The sequence below is a fragment of the Chiloscyllium plagiosum genome, unplaced genomic scaffold (assembly GCF_037043375.1).
Source record: "Chiloscyllium plagiosum isolate Xiang-an unplaced genomic scaffold, Cpla_swu_hap1 HiC_scaffold_3, whole genome shotgun sequence".
Taxonomy (NCBI): domain Eukaryota; kingdom Metazoa; phylum Chordata; class Chondrichthyes; order Orectolobiformes; family Hemiscylliidae; genus Chiloscyllium; species Chiloscyllium plagiosum.
Window position 1 is genome coordinate 121,989,179 of NW_028270141.1, and position 21,613 is coordinate 122,010,791.

Sequence of the window (21,613 nt, forward strand, 5' to 3'; positions counted from 1 at the left end):
GGAGTCTAAAATAGTGGGTGCGATGGGGAGATGCCTCAGAATGTGTTTGCGGTCTCAACAGACTGGATGACATGTGAACTGTTGATGTTTACATTGATTCTCTTGTGATCACAGGACCTTGAGCCTTTCTTGAATTAAGTATCAATGGATACATGTCGTATCAGAAGGACAGGCAGATAAGGCAGAGGGGGTGGGTTTGGTTGTTAGTAAGAAATGAAATTACATTGACAGCAAGTGATATTGGGTCAGAAGGTGTAGAATCTGTGTGGGTAGAGTTGAGGAACTATGAAGGAAAATCCCCTGATGGGAGTTGTGTACAGCCTTCCTAGCAGCTGTCAGAATGTGAAGAAGAAAATAAATCAGGAGATAGAAAAGGCATGTAAGAAAGGCACAATTACAATCATCATGGGGGACTTCCATATGTAGGTGGACTGGGAACATCAGGTTGATAATGGTTCTCAAGAAAAGGAAATTGTAGAATGTCTACAAGATGGATTTGTTTGGAGCAGCTGGTGGTAGAGCCCATGAGGGAACAGACAATTCTGGATTTGGTGGTGTGTAATGAGGCAGACTTGATTAGCAAGCTGAAGGCAAAAGGATCTCTAGGGGGCAGTGACCACAATACGATAGAATTCACCCTGCATTGTGAGGGGGAGAAGCTGGAATCAGATGTAACAGTATTGCAATTGAGTAAAGGGAACTAGAAAGGGATGATGGAGGAGCTGGCCAGAGTTGATTGGAAAGGGAGACCAGCAGGGAAGATGGTGTATTAGCAAGGGCAGGAGTTTCTGGGGGTAATTCAGGAGGCACACCATAAATTGGTCCCAGGTAAGAAGAAACATATCAAGGAGAGGATGAGGCAACTGTGGCTGGCAAGGGATATCAAGGAAAGCATAAAAACAAAAGGAGGCTATAATGTGGTGAAGATTAGTGGGAAGCCAGAGGATTGGGAATCCTTTAAAAAACCAACAGACAACTAAAAAAGCAATAATGGAGGAAAAGATGAAACACAAGGGTAAACTAGTTAGCAATATAAAAGAAGACTATAAGAGGTTTTGTTTAGAGATCTAAAAGGTAAGAGAGAGGCCAGAGTGGATATTGGTCCCCTGGAAAATGAGGCTGGAGAAGTTGTAGTGGGAAACAAAGAAATGGCAGGGGAACTGAATAGGTACTTTACATCAGTTTTCAATATGTGGAAGACACCAACAGCAGTCCAGAACTTCAAAAGAGTCAGGGGGCAGAGGGGAGTGTAGTAGCCATTGTTAAGAAGATGATGGTGGGAGATCCAAGATGGCAGTGACCCAGTAGGTCTACCCTGCTGAGTTCTGCACCAGAACCCAGACAAAGTGGTGCATTCACCCTCTCTTTCTTATCCAATGTGGTCAAAATTGGTAGTTTTTGATCCCCAGAATTTAAGTGAGTAAGGAAAATGACTAAGGGAAAAGGATCACGAGGATTGCAACCACAGGACAATCCCCTGTAGCAATGGACACGGACATGCCCACGGCTGCAGTGGTCGGCCTCCGTGAACATTCTCGGAGCAAAGCCTGGTCTTGGGGTTTGTGAAACTCCAAGAGAAGATTGAATCAGTGATGGAGAGGACCCGGAGCAGGCTGGACCTGATCTCGGCCATGCTGCAGAAGCATGATCAGAAGATCCAGTGACTCGGACAGCATGTCATGGAGGTGGAGCAGTACAGGATGGTAGTGTGGGGGATTGGGGGGGGGGATGGTGGAGGGGTTTACTTTTTTTTTACCAGGATTGCTTAGCTTCAAAGTATGGATGGGATGGGTTGAATGCCCATTTCTAATTTTCTTGCTGTAAAATATGTGTAACTTTTTTGTACTTTGTCTTGTCTGGGTTTGGGGTGCAGCTTCAGCTAGAGGGAGCCATGGAGGGGCTAGTGGGAAGTATGAGAGCTCCCTGTGGGCAAGGGGGAAAGTCTCCTCTGAGTTGTGTTATATGTTGGTCCATTGCAGAAGTAGCTGTTAGAAGTTTTGATTTGGTACTTTTTGTAGTTGTATTTTCAAGTTTATACAAACTGTTTAATGCTTTCACTCGGCGTGCTATGAATGGGGTTCTTCCTTCCGGGGGGCTCGGCCTGTTTTGGATGGCTATGGCTAGCCACGCATTTAAATGGTGCACTGGAACATTAAGGGAAGTCATTCAACGATTAAGAGAAAAAAGATACTTTCAAGCCTTAGAAAGGAAAGGGTCGATGTAGCCTTGCTGCAAGAAACACATCTAACCAATAAAGAGCACTTGAAGTTACAGCAGGGAGGGTTCGGCCGGGTGTTTTTTCATTGTTTAATTCGAAAAGTAGAGGAGTAGCTATACTCATTCAGAATAACCTTCCATTTCAGTTGTTAGACCATATTAAGGATGAATGTGGGCAGTTTCTGATCCTTAAAGCATTAATACATGCAGAGGGGTATGGGATCTTGAATATATATTGCCTCCGGCACACCCCTCAAATTTTTAATGGACACAATGTCCAGGTTGATGGACCCCAAGGTGGATAGGATGCCCAGGGGTCTCGTGATCCCCGCGATCCAGGTAGTTGGTAGACCTGAAAAGGAAGCTGGGGTTGGTGTATCTCTGAGAAAAGCAAATATATCTCTTATTGTCAAGAGAAGGAGAGCCCCAGAGGATTGCACTTTGTATAGGCGCATATCATTATTAAACATGGACTTTAAAGTTTTGTCGAAAATGCTGGCGTTAAGGTTAGAGGAGGTCTTGCCCTTCATTGTGCAAGTGGACCGGACAGATTTTATTAGGGGTCGCAGGTCTTCTAATATTAGAAGAGTTCTAAATATGGTCCAGGTGTACCAGCAAGGGTCGATTCCGGGCTTGGTCATCTCCCTGGATGCAGAGAAAGCATTTGGTCAGGTGGAGTGGCCATACCTCTTTTATGTCCTGGAACGGTTTGGTCTTGGAGGGGTTTTCGCTAGGTAGGTGCCAGTGTTATATGGTGACCCTAAAGCAGCGGCTCTCACTAATGGCATTAGGTCGGACAATTTTTAGTATTGGCAGAGGCAGCCAACAGGGGTGCCCCCTCTCGCCATTACTATTTACATTGGTGACTGAGCCATTGGCAGAGGCCATCCGGAAGGACCCCAATTTAACTGCCCTGGAGGTAGGATCAGGAAGGCACAAAATCACCCTTTATGCAGATGACGTTCCTCTCTTTCTAACTAACCTAATGATACCTCTGCCCTGTTTAATACAAGTGATTAATTTATTTGGCTCTTTATCGGGATATAAAGTCAGTTTTATGAAATCAGAGGCCATGCCTCTCGGGGGTCTGAATAGGATATCTGATCTTGGAGTGGAACCCGTTTCCCTTTCCAGGGGTCACAGGGAGGCTTCCTGTGTTTAGGCATTTTTATCTCCCTGGCCTTCAATCAATTATATAAAGCTAACTTTGTGAAGTTGTTACAGAAGATAAGACAGGACCTTAGGCGCTCAGAGGATCTTCTGATATCCTGGTTGGGTAGAATACCTCTTGTTAAAATGAATGTTCTTCCTCGCTTATTAGATCCCATGTGAATGCTCCCTTTGATGTTGCCCAGGCAGGTGCAATGGAGGCTTTGCAGTTGGCTCAGCTCTTTTACCTGGCATCACAGGCGGCCTCTTATTAAACTTGCCAAATTGCAGCTTCCACAGTGGATGGGGGGAGCTGTGGATTTTCCAGACTTTAAGAAGTACCAACTAAGTTCCCTATTATCCTATGTGGCTGATTGGGCCTGCCAGGACCCGTGGCCAATATGGCTGGACATCGAGGCCTCCCAGGCAAAATGCCCCCTCATTAATCTGTTGTTCATGGCCAAGATGAGGACTGTTATAAACCATTGCAGCAATCTGATTGTTGTTAACATGGTTAAAGCATGGAGAATGGATTAAACACGCCACAAAGTGAACGCAATTTACAAAAAACTTTCCCTTTTACTCTCATAGTTGGATTGGTAGAATTCCAGCCGGGATCAATGGATTCCGGCTTTAGGCTCAGGAAGTCCAGAGGAGGTTCCTGTGTGGGAGATTTATTTGAAGGGGAGGTCATGATGTCTTTCAGAGCAGCTGAGCCAGAAATAGGAGCTCTCCAGGAGGAACCTCTTTCATTACTTTCAGATTAGGGAGTTTATACAGAAAAAGAGTACATTAATGGTTAGTCCCTGTAACTCAGATATGGGGAGGAGAGTGCTTCGGTCCACTGGCACCCTCTCGGTTAGCACCCTTTATCATCTATTAGCAGATAGTGTCTCGAAAGACATTGAGCGGTTGTGTGGAATCTGGGCTCAGGAATTGGGGGGTGGCGATCTCACCAGGGGAATGGGAGAACATAAGGAAGATTTTGATTTGCAATAGGACGCAGGCACTGCAACTGAAGGTACTCCTCAGGATTTATTGGCACCAGAGCAAGCCTGTGAAATTTAAGACTGGAGCATCCCCAATGTGCCCCAAAAGTAAAATAGATATTGGTACTCTTACTCACTGCTTGTGGTCAGGCCACAAACATCGTAGGTATTGGGACGCTATAGTGAGTGTTTTGGAAGGCATCTTGGGAACCGAGGTCGATGTAGATCCGGTGTTCCTCCTCATGGATTCGCCGAATCTCCCCTCTTCGCCCACGCATGGAAAGAAATAGTTTAGTATTCTTTCATTTTGTGTGAGGAAGACTATCCAGATGAGCTGGGTGTTGGAGAATCCCCCAGGACTTTCAGGATGGCCTAGGTTAGTTATGGAGCACATCCCTCTAGACTTCCTCACAAGTATGGTGCACCAGAAAACAGAACTCCTTTATAGGACGTGGCAGCTTTTTTTGAACTGTATGGATGCAGACTTGTCGGCCATTTTGATTAGGGCCTTTGTGTAGGCACGAGGGCTGTGTCTGGCTGCCCGGGGGCCCCTGGGAGGAGGAATTCTGAACAAATATGGATATGCCAACTGACTCTCCCAGTGATAGGGAGCTTTGGCGGGTTTGCACTGAGTGTTGTAACTTAACGTAATTTAATTTAATTTAATTTACCTTGGTTCAGTTCAGTTGAATTTAATTTTTTTTGTTCTGATTTAGTTATTTATTGAATTGTAATTTGTGTAGAGTTTTTATTTCTCCTAAATTGTTTATGGTGTAGAGTAGTAGTCTGTTTACTGTTATTGTTGTTATATTGCAAGATTGTTCTATTATTTTGTAGTAATTTTATATTTTTGTATAAAATTCTAAATCTTCTTCTCAATAAAAATATTTATAGATAAAAAGAAGATGTTGGGGAAGCTGAAAGGCCTGAAAGTGGATAAATCACCCAGACCAGATAGATTACGCCCCAGAGTTCTGAAGGAGATAGCTGAGGACATTATAGAGGCATTGGTAGTAATCCTTCAGGAATCACTGGAGTCAGGGAGAGTCCCAGAGGGATAGAAATGGCTAATGTAACACTCCTGTTTAAGAAGGAAGCTATAGGTTGGTTAGCTGGATTTCAGTGTTTGGTAAGATTTTAAAGTCCATTATTAAGGATGAGATTGCGGAGTAGAGAGGAACCTCGATTATCTGAACGAGATGGGCAGACAGTATTTAGTTCGGATAATTGAGTATTTGGTTAACTGATTCATTGCCTCCCCTAAGGGACCTGCAGCATTGGTGAAGCCTCCCCCCGCCACCCCCAAACCTCCACCACCATAAATTCAATGGGATTGACACAGCAAGCACTTGCTAAGACGCGATCAGTGTTGGAAACACCTCTTTGATGTAATGTTTCTATCGGGACCTTGAGATCTTCTTCGGATAATCCGAAATTCAGATAATTGATATTCGGATAATCGAGGTTCCTCTGTACCCGGATGGGCATGGTAAAGTATGGGTTAGTCAGCATGGCTTTATTAAAGGGAGGTCATAGAACATAGAACAGAAAACAGTACAGCATAGTTCAGGCCCTTCGACCCTTGATGTTGTGCCGGCCTTCTATCCTACTCTAAGCCCAGACTAACCTACATCCTCTTCATTGTACTAACATCCATGTGCCTATCCAAGAGTCGCTTAAATGCCCCTAATGTATCTGACACTACTCACACCATTGGCAATGCATTCCACCCACCCATCACTCTCTGAGTAAAGAATCTACCTCTGACATCTCCACTAAACCTTTTCCCAATCAACTTAAAATTATGCCCCCTTATGATAGACATGTCCTCTCTGGGAAAAGTCTCTGGCTATCCACTCTAACCATGCCTCTCAACATCCTGTTTACCTCTATCAAGTCATCTCTCATCCTTCTTCGCTCCAGTGAAAAAACCTGAGCTCCCTCAACCTTTCTACATAAGACCTGCCCTCCTGTCCAGGCAGCATCCTGGTAAATCTCCTCTGCACCCTCTCTAAAGCTTCTACAGCTTTCCCATAATGAGGTGTCCAGAACTGAACACAATATTCCAAGTGTGGTCTAACCAGGGCTCTATAGAGCTGCAGTATAATCTCGCGGCTCTTAAACTCAATCCCCCTGCTAATGAATGTCAACACACCATATGCCTTAATAACAATCCTATCAACTTGGATGGCAACTTTGAAGGATCTATGGACATGGACCCCAAGATCCCTCTGTACCTCCACACTGCCAAGAATCCTGCCTTTAGCCCTGTAATTTGCAATCAAATTTGACCTTTCAAAGTTAATCACTTCACACTTTTCCAGGTTGAACTCCATCTGCCACTTATCAGCCCAGTTCTGCATCCTGTCAATGTCCCGTTGCAACCTACAACAGCCCTCCATACTATCCACAACTCCATCAACCTTTGTGTCATTGGCAAATTTACTAACCCACCCTTCCACTTCCTCATCCAAGTCATTTATAAAAATCACAAAGAGCAGAGGGCACAGAACTGATCCCACGGAAGGATAGAGGTGGGATAATGATCTGAGAATTCCTCAGAGACTTCTGTGCTTTCCATCACCAAGATTTCAATCCTTCATCTGCATTACAACCACGGGTCACTTAGTATGTCCTGCAGGTCTGCTCCCCATTTTCCTGGCCGCAGTTATAATCCTACACCAGAGCTCTGTTGTGCACCTTCATTCTAACAGCGCTGCCACATTATAAACTGGCTTCCCTACTGTTCCAGAGGAAACCCTGGGGATATACAAAGTCGTGGCCATCAGAGTCTCCACGTCCTTCATCAGCTGGGGCAGCAAGAAATACATGTGCAACAGGAGAAAAAGCAGTAGCACATTGATCAGAACAGGTCACCCTAAGAATTCTTTAAATAAACCATACTCCCTAAATCCTACCCACTAACGTTTTCACAATCTTTATCACTGCTTTGCTAACAACACCCAACTGAATCTTTCCCCATGGGGCTGTTCTCCTCCAAATCAATAGCAAATCCAGAACAAAAATAAATACATGAAGGAATTGAATTCCAGCTGTACCTCATCAGCAACAATACAATTGGGAGCTACCCTTGTCAAATCCCTTTGTGCCTCTCTTATGTGTTTGTTGATCTACTCTGTTACTTCAACAAAGTGATCTCCCAGCTCAGAAGGTGAACAGCTTCCATTGAAGTCACTGCAGATGGCAGTAGCGGGTATCTTCAAGCAGCCCTGGGCTTTAAGGGGCCAGTTACACACTGCAGGTTCCCATCGATGGCTGAACTCCCTTTCTTTATCCTTTCAGGGATATGGACAATAGCGCCACAATCAGCATTTCTTGCTCATCCCTAATGTGGACTAATTGGCTGTCACGGCCACTTCCTGGGGAAGCTAAGAGTCAGCCACATTGCTTTGGGTCTGGAGTCAAGTGTAGGCTAGACCAGGTAAGGACGGCAGATTTCTTTCCCTATTGGGTGTGTGTGAATTAGATGGGTTTTTACAACAATCAGTAGTGGTTGACATGGTCACCGTTACTGAGAGTACATTTTATTTCCAGACTTCGTTGAATTCAAATTCTGTCAGTTGTGGGATTTTAACCTATTTCAGAGATTCATAGAATGATATCACTGACAGCAAACACATTGTCCATGGTGCCTATCCGCTTTCCTGAGCTTTGTTTCTCAGAAGACTCTGCACATGTGCAATCCGCAGGAGGGATCTGATAGAGCAGGTCTGAAAGGGTCTGAAAGAATTGCTGCAGGGTGCCAGCATGGAATTGATGGGCCATATGGCCTCCTTCATAAATGATTCCCTGACTCTGTGATTCTACATCTTGGTCTATACTGGCCCTACCATCTATCCCATGAGAACCGCTATCTGAGATTCTGCTGTCAACAGAGGCTGCTAACTAGTGATCACCAGCATTGTGTGTTCATGGACTTGCCTGATCCATCTAGGTTAGACAGAATAGTCCAGGCTGATAGGAGTTAGAGCTGGAATCTGTCATGATCTGGTATATGGTTCAGACACTTGTTGGGAGTTCTCAGAGCACCTAATATTTCCTGGAGCATGTGCCCTCATTGTCATTACAACATCTCGTCCTGAAGTAAAACTGAGACCTAGTATTCTGCCCAACACATCCATATTGACCAATACCATGTAAAACACAGGTAATGTGAAGATTTACTTCATTTACTGCTTGTAGAATCTTGCAGTCCATATGTAAACCACATACTTGTCCAAATAACTTAGAGTCATAGAGAATGGAAACAACTATACTTTTCAATCCCTTACGAATGCATTAAGTCATGATATAAATGGCACTCCTGCAAATGTCAGTGTTTGTTATGTTGACTGTTTACCTGTGTGATTTGTGTCTGTTTAGTAAATGGAATTTTGTGTGGAATCATTAGGTATGGATCTATACGTTGAGAAAAATTCAGGTCCACAAATGATTCACCACCCATCCCCTTGCAGGGGGTGCAGACTATAATCCCCTCAGTTATTGTAGAAATGTTTCACCATTCTTGCATCAAGCAGTACAATTAATTTTTCACCTGAAATTCAATGTAGCAGGAATGGTCACCGCAGGTGAGCTGGGGCTGAAACCCTGTCTTCTCCCTGGCCCAGAAACACAAACAAAAGCACAGTCCTGTGGATGCTGGAGATCAGAAAGAAAAGCAGAAACTGCTGGAGACACTCAGCAGAACAGGCAGCTGCTGTGGGTAGAGAAACAGAGTTAATATATTGAGTTCTGTTTGATTCTTCTTCACTGGAATAGAATTGGACGGGAAAATGATGATTTTTATGTGAGAGGCGTGGGTACGCAGAGCAATAGGCAAAAGGAGTGCTCATTGCAAAATCCATTAACAAGACTGCTTTGGCAGACTCATCGTTATAGCTCACTCCTGCCCCAAGAAACTCATTTCTTCCTATCTCGACTCTATTTCTCCTCCTCTTGTTCAGTCTCTTCCCATTTATGCCTTTTCCACCACATTCACACATATTTTTCCTTTCCCTCCCTTGTCAGCATTGTGCAGGGACTTCTCTGTCTGTCACACACACTGACGCACTCTTCTGTCACTCCTACCAATTCTTCACCCTCCCACCCTGGCACCTTCCCATGTAATCACAGACGGTGTAACACTTGCCCAATCACTTCCTCACTCGGTACTGTGCAAGGCCCCAAACACTTTCCAGGTGAAGCAGTGTTTCATTTGTTCTCTTTTCAATCTAGTCTACTGCATTCATTTCGCACAGAGTGGTCTCCTTTACATTGGTGAGACCAAACCCTGACTGGGTAGCCGCATTGTGGAACATCTCCACTCCGTCCAAAGGAGTGACCCTGACCTTCCAGGTGCCTGTCATTTCAATAAGCTATCTTGCTCCGCTGCTTGTCCCTGGATCTAGAATCAAAAAATCCCTACAGTGTGGAAACAGGCCCTTCAGCCTAACAAGTCCACACCAACCCTTCGAACAGTATCCCACCCAAACCCATTACTCTACACTTACTCCTGACTAATGCACCTAACCTACACATCCCTGAACACTATGGGCAATTTAGCATGGACAATACTCCTAACCTGCGTATCTTTGAATTGGGGGAGGAAACCCACACAGACACAGACAGAATGTACAAACTCCACATTAATAGTTGCCTGAGGCTGGAATCAAACCCAGGTCCCTGGCGCTGTGAGGCAGTAGTGCTAACCACTGAGCCACCGTGCAATGTTCCAACAAAAGCACAATATCCTCATTTTCCAATTTAACAATTTACAGCCTTCAGACCTCAGCATTCAGTTTAACAACTTCAGAGCATGAACACTGTACTCCATTTTGATTAGCTTCACCCTTACTCCCACCAATCCCACCATGTAAACCCCACCAATGAGAGCATGGCTTTGCTCTTGGCAGAGCTGACCTACTTCCTGCTATTAACACCCACCTTAAAACCTGCTCTGCATTTATATCTCTTGCACAATTTGTGCTCTGCACACCCTCACCATCTGTTCTACTCGTTCCTGCACCCCCTTTAGTCAACTGAAAGCTTTCAAAATGTTAACTCTGTCTCTCTCTCCATGGTTGCTGCCAAACCTGCTGAGTTTCTCCAGCAGTTTCAGTTTTTATTAACAGAGACCCTGAGGTATGTTGTGGTATCTTTACCATCATCACTAGGATTCATATGTACAAACTCAGCACAGCCAGCAATGAGAACTGGGATTAGCCAGACTGTAGAGCCCAGCGTCATACAGGGCAATGTGTTCATCAGCTCAACTTTATACAGTACATTGATTGTACCAATTAATGTTTGCTGAATGAGTTTATCCACAGATTAGATAAAGTTCATTGAAAACTAAAGAGGCGTGCATAATGCCTGATAAAATGATCTATTACTGCAAGAGTAACAATCGGCCCATTGATCTGATCAGTGGTGCTCTTTGATTTGTATAACAAAGGAGACAGAAAGTCCAAAACAGCAAATCACCAGCACACAAACAAAGTTAGTGCTGGTGGATATGGAAGTGATTTCGAAGTGGGGGGTGGAAGTGAGGTTTCTGATTCTCCAAATTGGACACAGAGAGACAGTCAGCCTGGGGCTGTGGAGGATTACTCCTGATTAAGGGCTTTTGCCCAAAACATTGATTTTCCTGCTCCTCGGATGCTGCCTGACCTGCTGTGCTTTTCCAGCACCACTCTAATCTAGACTCTGATTTCCAGCATCTGCAGTCCTCACTTTTGCCCTGTGGAGGATTATTGCCAATGCCTCATTCCCATAAATGAATCCCACCTGGACCTAGCCAGCTCCATGAAACAATTGGTGGACTAGGTCATGTAGGAATTTACCCAGGCATTCAGCTAGGGGGGAGGAGGAAGGTGGGATGGCTGGAATCAATTTGGATTATGGCCAGGGACAAGGTGTGCTATAACCTCTGGTTGACCTTTGGAAATAATTGAATTTCAAGCATAGAGAAGATGAGAGCTCTTTTGTCTAATCCGAGCTTGCTGCCCAGTTAGCACGTTGCTTAGAGAGTGATGGCATGTCACAGCAAAACCTGACTCTCCAGTGCAACTTTGGAACACTTCCCCATTTAATTTGTTCTCAGTGAATTAGTTCCTAGCTTTGAACAGACAATAGAACAAAGGGTAAGGACTTCCCTGCCCATCCCTGTAGGTCACAGCACCAGCAATCCCACCAAAGGGAGCAACTGGGAAACTTACTTTTGCAGACTGAGCTGGAGGGTTCCTTTTGACCTATAACAGAAATTGTAGAAGGTGATGCCCAATGTTACAATTGGCCAGTATTATAATAATTAATGTAGGATCCCATTGCCTGTGGGTTAAAACACTGGTGTTGGAGGATGGGGAAGTAGAGGATAAGTTACCAGCCCACTATCACCCAGCATAACCAGTCAGTTCCCATCAGCACAGTTGGTTGCCCGAATGTCCCTTCACAGTCCATCATCCATTGTCAGGTGGGTTGATAGAGTAAATGTTTCCCTGGAACGTTATATAGGTTTGTATCTCTGCCAAATAAAGTCCAGCCACAGGTACTCCTGACAATTGCTCACCTTTATCACCTCCTGCTTTGGGGCTCATTAATATCGAGTCAGTTTTCCTAATGCAAGCTTCATTGCTACATATAATAACATCAAAGAGACTGTTTCAGAGGAACCTGTTTAGACCAGGAGCTCCCTCCATTTGTTAGGTCAATACTGATTAGGAATGACTTTGTACATAAGGCATTGACTGATCTGGACAATTACTGTTAATTATGTTTGCTGTGTGGAGGAATTAAATCCAATTTGCTTGTGTAATAATTTTCTGGCTCAGCAGTAATTGGATTTGAGGCTTATCTGCCAAAACTCCAGAGGAATTTACATCATGCCCCCTAACTATGAACAGTCAAGCGAGATTATGTTTAACTTTAACATAATTACAGATAATTACCAATTCACAAGGCAGAAATTCAATGTTATTTTGTTAAATATTTTGTTCACTTCCACAACCCTTCATTGAACTGAGGCCTAATTTGTAAAATAAATTCTGTGTGTTTGTACTCTCTTCTGCTACACACAAAGTCAAAGATCCAATCTGCTCCTTTAACTATCTTATCAACCTGGTTTGCCAATACAAACATTCATGTACATAAATCCCTAAGACCTCTGAGTGTTAATTTTGCTGATGACACAAAGGAAGGGAGCAAAGTAACTGTGAAGAGGACGTAAGGAAGCAAAACAGGATATGGACAAGGGAAGTGAGTGGGCAAAGATCTAAATGATGAGAGACTGCAGAGCTCTGAGATAGAATCATACAGCACAGAAACAGACCATTTGACCCAACCAGTCAATGCTGAACATAAGCTAAACTTAGAGTCATGGAGTCATAGAGATGTACAGCACGGAAACAGACCCTTCAGTCCAATCTGTCCATGCCGACCAGATATCCCAACCCAATCTAGTCCCACCTGCCAGCACCCGGCCCATATCCCTCCAAACCTTTCCTGTTCATATACCCATCCAAATGCCTTTTAAATGTTGCAATTGTACCAGCCTCCACCACTTCCTCTGGCAGCTCATTTCCACGGACTTCAGTAAGGCGTTTAACAAGGTTCCTCATGGGAGACTGGTTAACAAGGTGAGATCTCATGCAATACAGGGAGAACTAGCTATTTGGGTACAGAACTGGCTCAAAGGTAGAAGACAGAGGGTGCGGTGGAGGGTTGTTTTTCAGACTGGAGGCCTGTGACCAGTGGAGTGACACAAGGATCGGTGCTGGGTCCTCTATTTTTTGTCATTTATATAAATGAGTTGGATGTGAGCTTAAGAGATACAGTTAGTAAGTTTGCAGATGACACCAAAATTGGAGGTGTAGTGGACAGCAAAGAAGGTTACCTCAGATTACAACAGGATCTTGACCAGATGGGCCAATGGGCTGAGAAGTGGCAGATGGAGTTTAATTCAGATAAATGCGAGGTGCTGCATTTTGGGAAAGCAAACCTTAGCAGGACCTATACACTTAGTGGTAAGATCCTAGGGAGTTTTGCTGAACAAAGAGACCTTGGAATGCAAGTTCATAGCTCCTTGAAAATGGAGTCACAGGTAGATAGGATAGTGAAGAAGGCCTTTGGTATGCTTTCCTTTATTGGTCAGAGTATTGAGTACAGGAGTTGGGAGGTCATGTTGCAGCCCACCTGTTGTGCCTGGCCCATATCCCTCCAAACCTTTCCTATTCATGTACTCATCTAAGTATCGTTTAAACATTGTAACTGTACCCACATCCACCACTTGCTTAGGAAGTTCATTCCACACGTGAACCACCCTCTGTGTAAAGGATTTGCCCCTCGTGTTTTTAAAATCTCTTTTCTCTCACCTTAAAAAAAATCCCCCACCCATCTTGAAATCCCCCACCCTCGGGAAAAGACATTTACCATTAACCTTATCTACACCTTTCAAGATTTTATAAACTTTTATAAGGTCATCCCCTCAACCTCCTCCACTCCAGTCTCATTCAAGAATTCCATAGCTGACATCATGATAGTAGAAGCTTAGCTAGATGGGTTTTGACCTTGTTACACTGAGTAATTCTACCTGAGCACAGTGAGAAACAAACATGTGAAATCTACTGGGTTGGAGGAAGAATGACCGGATAATGTGGCATGTTCCCTTCTCTGAAGGCCAGTAATTAACCAGGGGGCATCTATTGGGGCGCAAGTTAAAATGTTAGCCCTCAATAGTACTATTATCAGGAAAACCCCTTACATTGCGCTGGGAGAGGATGGTTACAAATATAATTGCATGGCTTAAGAAAGAAAGTACAGAAGAGAGGCTTCTAGAATTCTGGAAGATGGGTCTAATCCTGGGAATTTCAGAAGCTGAACAGAAAGCATTGTCTTCAGCTGAGGTGAAATGACATCAATGCCATTGGGTGAGTATCATTCAAATATTGGGGTAAATCTCAACCACTTAGACAGGGGGAGAGCCAGAGAGTACAGAACCAAAATAATGAGGTGGGCTGAGAACTTCACTATGAGGATATATTATCTATATGGGGATATGTTCTATCGCTATTAGGATATATTATCTGTATAAGGATGCATTATATCTCTATGAGGATATATTATCTATGTGACAATATATATATCAAGAAAGGATATATTATCTATGTGAGGATATATTATCTATATGAGAATATATTATATCGCTATGAGGATATATTATTTCTATGTGAGGTCTTACATGGATTCATGCAGTTTTTGAGCAAAGTACAATGTAACTGTGCAAGTACAAATTCACTCCACAAACTTATATGTGTATGTGTGCATAAGTGTGTGTATGTGTGAGGAGGGGGGGTTAAGAGTGTCTGTGAGACAGTGTATATGTGTGTGTGTGAGTGTAAAGGGGTATAAATCTGTGTGAGGGTGCATGTGTGAGTGTGTGTCTCTGTAGGAGTGTGTGTCTGTGTCTGTGTGCGCGTATGTGTAGGAGTGCCTGTGTGTGTGTGTAACATTGCACTATACAGACACACAAATACAAACACACACAGACAAAGACACACACTCCCACAGATAAACACTCACACACTCCTACAGACACACATACTCCCACATGCACCTTCACACAGATTTATATGCCTTTACACTCACACACACATATATACACTGTCTCACAGACACTCTCAACACCACCCCCCCCCCTCACACCCACACACACACACACCCATGCACACATACATATATAAGGTTGTGGGGTGAATTTGTACTTGTACTCTGCTCAAAAACTGCATGAATCCATGTAAGATTCTGTTAATTCATTTTTAGATTAGAATCAGTCTAATCATTATGACACAGAGAGCAGCACACAGAGTGCTAACACCTTCAATACATTATCTGGGTTGACACCAATTAGAGTCAGAGAGATGTACAGCACGGAAACAGACCCTTCGGTCCAACTTGTCCATGCTGACCAGATATCCCAACCCAATCTAGTCCAACCTGCCAGCACCCGGCCCATATCCCTCCAAACATTTCCTATTCATATACCCATCCAGATGCCTTTTAAATGTTGTAATTGTACCAGCCTCCACCACTTCCTCTGGCAGCTCATTCCATACACATACCACCCTCTGCATGAAAATATTGCCCCTTAGGTCTCTTTCATATCTTTCCCCTCTCTCCCTAAATCTATACCCTCCAGTTCTGGGCTCCCCCACCCCAGGGAAAAGACTTTGTCTATTTATCCTATCCATGTCCCTCATAATTTTGTAAACCTCTATAAGGTCACCCCTCAGCCTCTGACACTCCAGAGAAAACAGCCCCAGTTAGTTCAGCCTCTCCCTATAGCTCAAATCCTCCAACACTGGCAACATCCTTGTAAATCTTTTCTGAACCCTTTCAAGTTTCACGACATCTTTCTGATGAAAGAGCGTCGCTCCGAAAGCTAGTGTGCTTCCAATTAAACCTGTTAGACTATAACCTGGTGTTGTGTGATTTTTAACTCTTTCCGATAGGAGGGAGACCAGAACTGCATGCAATATTCCAACAGTGGTCTAACCAATGTCCCGTACAGCCGTAGCATGACCTCCCAACTCCTGTATTCAATACTCTGACCGATAAAGGAAAGCATACCAAATGCTTCTTCACTATCCTATCTACCAGCAACTCCACTTTCAAGGAGCTATGAACCTACACTCCCTAGGACCTTACCATTAAGTGTATAAGTCCTGTTAAGATTTGCTTTCCCAAAATGCAGCACCTCGCATTTACCTGAATTAAACTCCATCTGCCACTTCTCAGCCCGTTGGCCCATCTGATCAAGATCCTGTTGTAATCGGAGGTAACCTTCTACATTGTCCATTACATCTCCAATTTTGATGATATCTGTAAACTTACTAACTGTGCCTGTCATCCAAATCATTTATGCAAATGACGAAAAGTAGAGGACCCAGCACCGATCCTTGTGGCACTCCACTGGTCACAGGCCTCCAGTCTGAAAAACAATCATCCACCACCACCTTCTGTCTTCTACCTTTGAGCCAGTTCTGTATCCAAATGGCTAGTTTTCCCTGTATTCCGTGAGATCTCACCTTGCTCACCAGTCTCCCATAGGGAACCTTGTCGAACGCCTTACTGAAGTCCATATAGATCACATCTACCACTCTGCCCTCATCAATCCTCTTTGTTACTTCTTCAAAAAACTCAATCAAGTGAATAGCAAAAGTTTTCTTTCCCCCAGGGTAGAGGAGTGCAAAGCTAGAGAGCATAGATTTAAGATGAGAGGGGAAAGATTTTAAAAGGGACCTGAGGGGCAACTTTTTCACACAGAGGGTGGTGTGTGTATGGGCTGCCAGAGGAAGTGGCAGAGATGAGTACAACATTTAAAAGACATTTAGACAGTCACGAATAGGAAAGGTTTAGTGGGGTATGGGCCAAATGCAAGCAAATGTGGTCAGCATAGACAAGTTGGGCCAAAGAGTCTGTTTCCATACTGTACAACACTATGACTCTTTTGATGTATTGATGGGAGGAACATGCAATTTCTCTTAGGCTTCCCAAGTCCAGTAAATAATAAAGGATGTCACGTGTAAAATCTCTAACGTTAATGTGTGTTTCGGTGGGATCTTCAATGTTGAAGCTATGCCTATCGAAATGGTTTACCCCCACTGAAGGTTCCTGCCTTTAGCTCCATTGAACCTGAATCTATCACAAAGTGATATTTCACAGAGCACTGAAACTTTAACAACTCCCAAAACTAGAAGAATTGAGTCATCTTAAGATGGAAGATTGTCACAGAAGTCCTTATTTAATCACGAGGGGGCTAGGAAGAATGGTTAGGGAGAAACTGTCATTCATAAAAGGATAAAGAATAAGGGAACAAATGATTTTCAAAAGTAGCAAATGTGATGTGAGAATATCCTTTTTTACTCAGTGAGTGATTTGAGTCCAGAATGCACAGTCTGGGAGTGTGGTGGAGGCAGGTTCAGTTGAGGCATTCAGAAAGTCATTAGCTGATTCTTTAAATGAAACCAATGTGCAAAGGTATGGGGAAAAGCATATGAATTCATGATGCTCAATAGATAAGTATCACAGAGCATTTAATTGATCACAGATTAGCTTGATGGTTAATGCATCCAGTTTACATGCACATACCAATTGCCACCATATTGTCATCTATTGCTTAATGAGCCTACCATTCACCTTCCATCTCTGGCTAAATGTATTGCGTAGGATTATCAGACGTTTCTTTGGCCTGAAGTCATTTTTGAGAGAACTTACTGCTATATTCAACATAAACATGTCTCCTGTGAGTTGATCGAATATTCACTGACCTGCTCTTAGCCTGTACAATCATTGCCTTCTTGTGGATCACTCTTACGTCTGACTGTCCATCCCTAGCAAGCAAATAGGTCTTGAACGGCCAAATCCCCTGAGCACACGGCATTGCAGGGGGATCATCTTACAAAGAATGGAAAAGCAGAGGAGCTAATACACTTGAGCTATTTGCCATTATCCTCATTGCCATCATATTGTAGATTTTTTTATCACAGATCTATGCACAGATCACACAAATGTTTCGATGTGTATAACAGGAATTTATTCCAAAGGTTTTAAAGAGCCTGCTTCACGCTTACAGCATTTTGCTTCCAGCAGTTTCTATAGTTGGTTTACTTTTCTCACAGGGAGACTGGCTGATCCAGTCAGCAACAGTGAATATCCATAGGAAACAGACACACACGATCAAACACAGAACAATCAAACAGTCCATATGAGATGTTGCTGTTTGGTGATAATGCTAAATTATTGGCCTTTACTTACTGGTGGACCAGGTCAGTTCATTTTATAAGAATGCTAAACATTTTGAATACCTCCATCAAATCTGCTCTTGATGTTTATCATGCTGTTTGGAGGTTGATGGGGAAAAGATGAAGGTGGAACAATAAAACAGCGTATCACAAAAAAAAAGAGATCTGCTGGTGAACATTTTTGGCTTGCATTCACCAAGTCACATGCCAAATTTCAAAGAGAGAAATCAGAGATACCACATTGAAAAGGCTGTGGATTGATTGACAAACCTGTTGTGATTGGTTAAAGTTTGCCATGACAAATAAAAAAAATCTGAAAATCAAATAAGAAAATCATAAAAATCAGAGCAACAATGAAAATAATGTATTATACAACAGGCTTCACAAGGACAGGCATGTGACTCAATCAGATTTAAACTTTTAAGTTTTTGAAACTTTTATACTATTTTCTGAGCAATTTTTTTCTGAACTGAAAATAAAATAGCAACTTCTCATTACAGGTAAAACAAAAGAATATTGACTTTTGATCAGTCTCAACACAGTTATGCAGTTTAACACATTCCAATTAAACTTTCTGTATTTTAAAAAAAAAGAGAGAGAAAAAGGTAGAGAGAGAGAAAGATTTGTGGTCATTGGTAACCATTTGTTGTCTGGTTTGAATCCTTTTATGAACTAATTTGGTTCTTTAATTATGGATTAAACAATGTGAGATCTAGAATTTTTTTATCTATGGTTTACAGAGTTGAATCAAATGTCAAATATAGTCATCTGACCTCGAAAGTTGCCATTGTTTTATCTAGTTATGACTGTTCTATTGTTCAAATATTTTTATCTTGAAAATGTCGTTTTATTATCTGATGTTTTTGGTTGACAGAGGAAAACTGCTGTTGTCAGCAATATTTGCAAGTAGCTATCTTTTGCTATTCAGTGAAGGGCGAGCTAATGGCCATCTTAAGCCACTTTGTGAAAGCTGGCCCTATCAGTAACCATACGGTAGGATTGCGTATAAAGGAAGCAATGGAGGGAGCTTGTCAGAAATTTATGAGAATATTAATGGAGGATTTTAATTTACATGTGTTTTTATTCATTCCAGGAACATGGCGATTGCAGGCAGACAAGTCAGATCCCAGACAGGAATCTGGCTTCGCAGATCATATTTTTTATTAGTTTTAGTTGTAAAAAGTGGTCTCTCACTGAAACATCTGAAAGCTCTCACTGAAAACAACTAAAAGAGATAAAAATTTGTTTTTTTTTTAATTTTTTAAGGGGTGGCGCAGTGGTTAGCACTACTGCCTCACAGCATCAGGAACCCAGGTTCGATTCCAGCCTCGGATGACTGTCTGTGTGGGGTTTGGAGTTGAGAGTGCGTGGGTTTCCTCCGGGTGCTCCAGTTTCCTCCCACAATCCAAAGATGTGCAGGTTAGGTGAATTGGCCATGCTAAATTGCCGGGAGTGTTCAGGAATGTGTAGATTAAGTGCATTAGTCAGGGGTAAATGTGAGGTAATACAGAAGGGGAATGAGTCTGGGTGGGTTACTCTTCGGATGGTCAATGTGGACTTGTTGGGCTGAAGGGCCTGTTTCCACACTGTAGGGATTCAATGAAATGGACCTGGGAGCTATTCTCCACTATATTTTTGTTAATTGAAATAGAGTATAATGTCTGGACATGTTACATTTGCCTGCAGAGGACAGGTGCCTACAAACGTAGATTCTAGCAAGTGTTAGGTAAGCAACCTTGTAAACTCCGCTGATAATCTTAAATTAGTTGTTACTGTATTTACCATAGTGCAAGTGCTGCCCAATTGTCAAAACACTGCTTTCTGAAAACACAGGTTGGTTGAGTATGATCCACTAGTTACTGAGATAAATAACCTACATTTTGTTCATTTGTGAGATGTGGACATCACTGACTGGGCTAGCATCCTCTATGACTGATGCACCAACATTTCAGAAGGCAGTTTAAGAGTCTGCAGTCACATATAGGTCAGACTAAAGGGGATTTTAGCCACAGTCACTTCATGGGTCACCAACAGACCTTTTAAATTCCAGGTCTTGAATTGAACTGAAATTTCACCATTTGGATTCAAACTTGGGAAATCACCTGGATTGCTCGATTACTCATCTGGTGACGAGACCACTGGGCCATCACCTTCCCGCTTGGTGTGGTTTATTCATGGACCACATTTGTGCAGCAGTCAGGCATGTTTTTGGCTTTAAGACAGTGTCTCCTGGTAATGGAAAGTAACACAGCACAGCATAGCAGCATAAAACTGCTCGCTTTCACTTGTTTGGAATAATTTCAAACTAGCTTTTATGTTTCATATTGGAATGGTTTTTAAATGAGTCTCTTACAACCTATTGGTTAACAACTGAAAGAACCTTTAAATTTGGCTGTTCAAGGGTTGGAAACCTAACCTTTAATGTAGCAGGACCTTTTCTTGTGGGTTTCTGCCTTTCTTAACAGCATTAAAATTAACCAGTCAGAGGGAAGGTGGGTCAGGGAAAGACTCACCTCAAAATCATTTCTATTGCCACAGTTGGCTGGACCTTTCCCAATGGAAATCATGCCACATACAGTGCACGGTACATGGATTAGTCCTGGTGTGCTGCCTTGTGCCATTCTTGGGACTCCCAATATTGCATTAAAATAAACCCAGCTAAACTCAGGAAAGATCCATTGGGACAGCAGAGAAGATTTGATCCATTGAACCCTTTAGACAGAGCAAGCTGTCAACACCATCCTTCTCATAGGAGAGGTGAGTGTAGATGTCAATGTACACAACCTACCCCAATACGTAAGATGCCAGGTCGGGTCAGAGAGTCATAGAGATGTACAGCACAGAAACAGACCCTTCAGTCCAACCCATCCATGCTGACCAGATATCCCAACCCAATCTAGTCCCACCTGCCAGCACCCATGGTAAGAAAGTCGAGGGGGCGCGTGTCCTGAGGAATGACCAACTGGGCATTGGCACTGATGGAATTGCCAAGCTCAGCTTTAAACCCATCCCACCCCATCCTCCACTCCCATCCCAACCCCCCCCCCCCCCACCGCCCCCCCACCGTTTTATAAGATCTTGACGGCAATAGGATGTGGCTGCAGAGAATGGCAAAGCCTGTTTGCAGGGAAGGAGGTCACCCACAGTCGATGGGTTTTATACAGTCTCCTGTGCATTTGGCTAATTCCCAAACTCGTTTTGTTTGAACATCTCGCACGTTGTTTAAAACAATATTTGGTGAGTCAACCTGCTTTGACTTGTTTTCCTGCGTCAGGCATCACGCAGGATTAACTTTGCCAGGTTTTCGAGGTCAGATGGGATGGGTTGTGTGGATATGTTAATAAAGTGGATGGTCATGCACATTTGAAAGAGGAAAGATTGAATAAATCATCCTTGCATTTTCAGCTGGTCAGAAATGATGGATAATAGCCTGCCTCTACTTTCTCTGCTCAAAATAAATAA

The 21,613-nt window shown here is 43.1% G+C and overlaps 1 long non-coding RNA gene across 4 annotated transcripts in view; it reads left to right on the forward strand.

The window, feature by feature from the left end:
• LOC122548450 (uncharacterized) overlaps positions 1-21,613 on the forward strand; it is a 34,511-nt gene that overhangs the window by 1,851 nt on the left and 11,047 nt on the right. For all 4 annotated transcript variants that reach the window (XR_015754389.1, XR_015754387.1, XR_015754391.1 and 1 more), the window contains exon 2: positions 7,659-7,797. This is a non-coding gene — a long non-coding RNA (uncharacterized LOC122548450). The remainder of the gene's footprint in view (positions 1-7,658; positions 7,798-21,613) is intronic.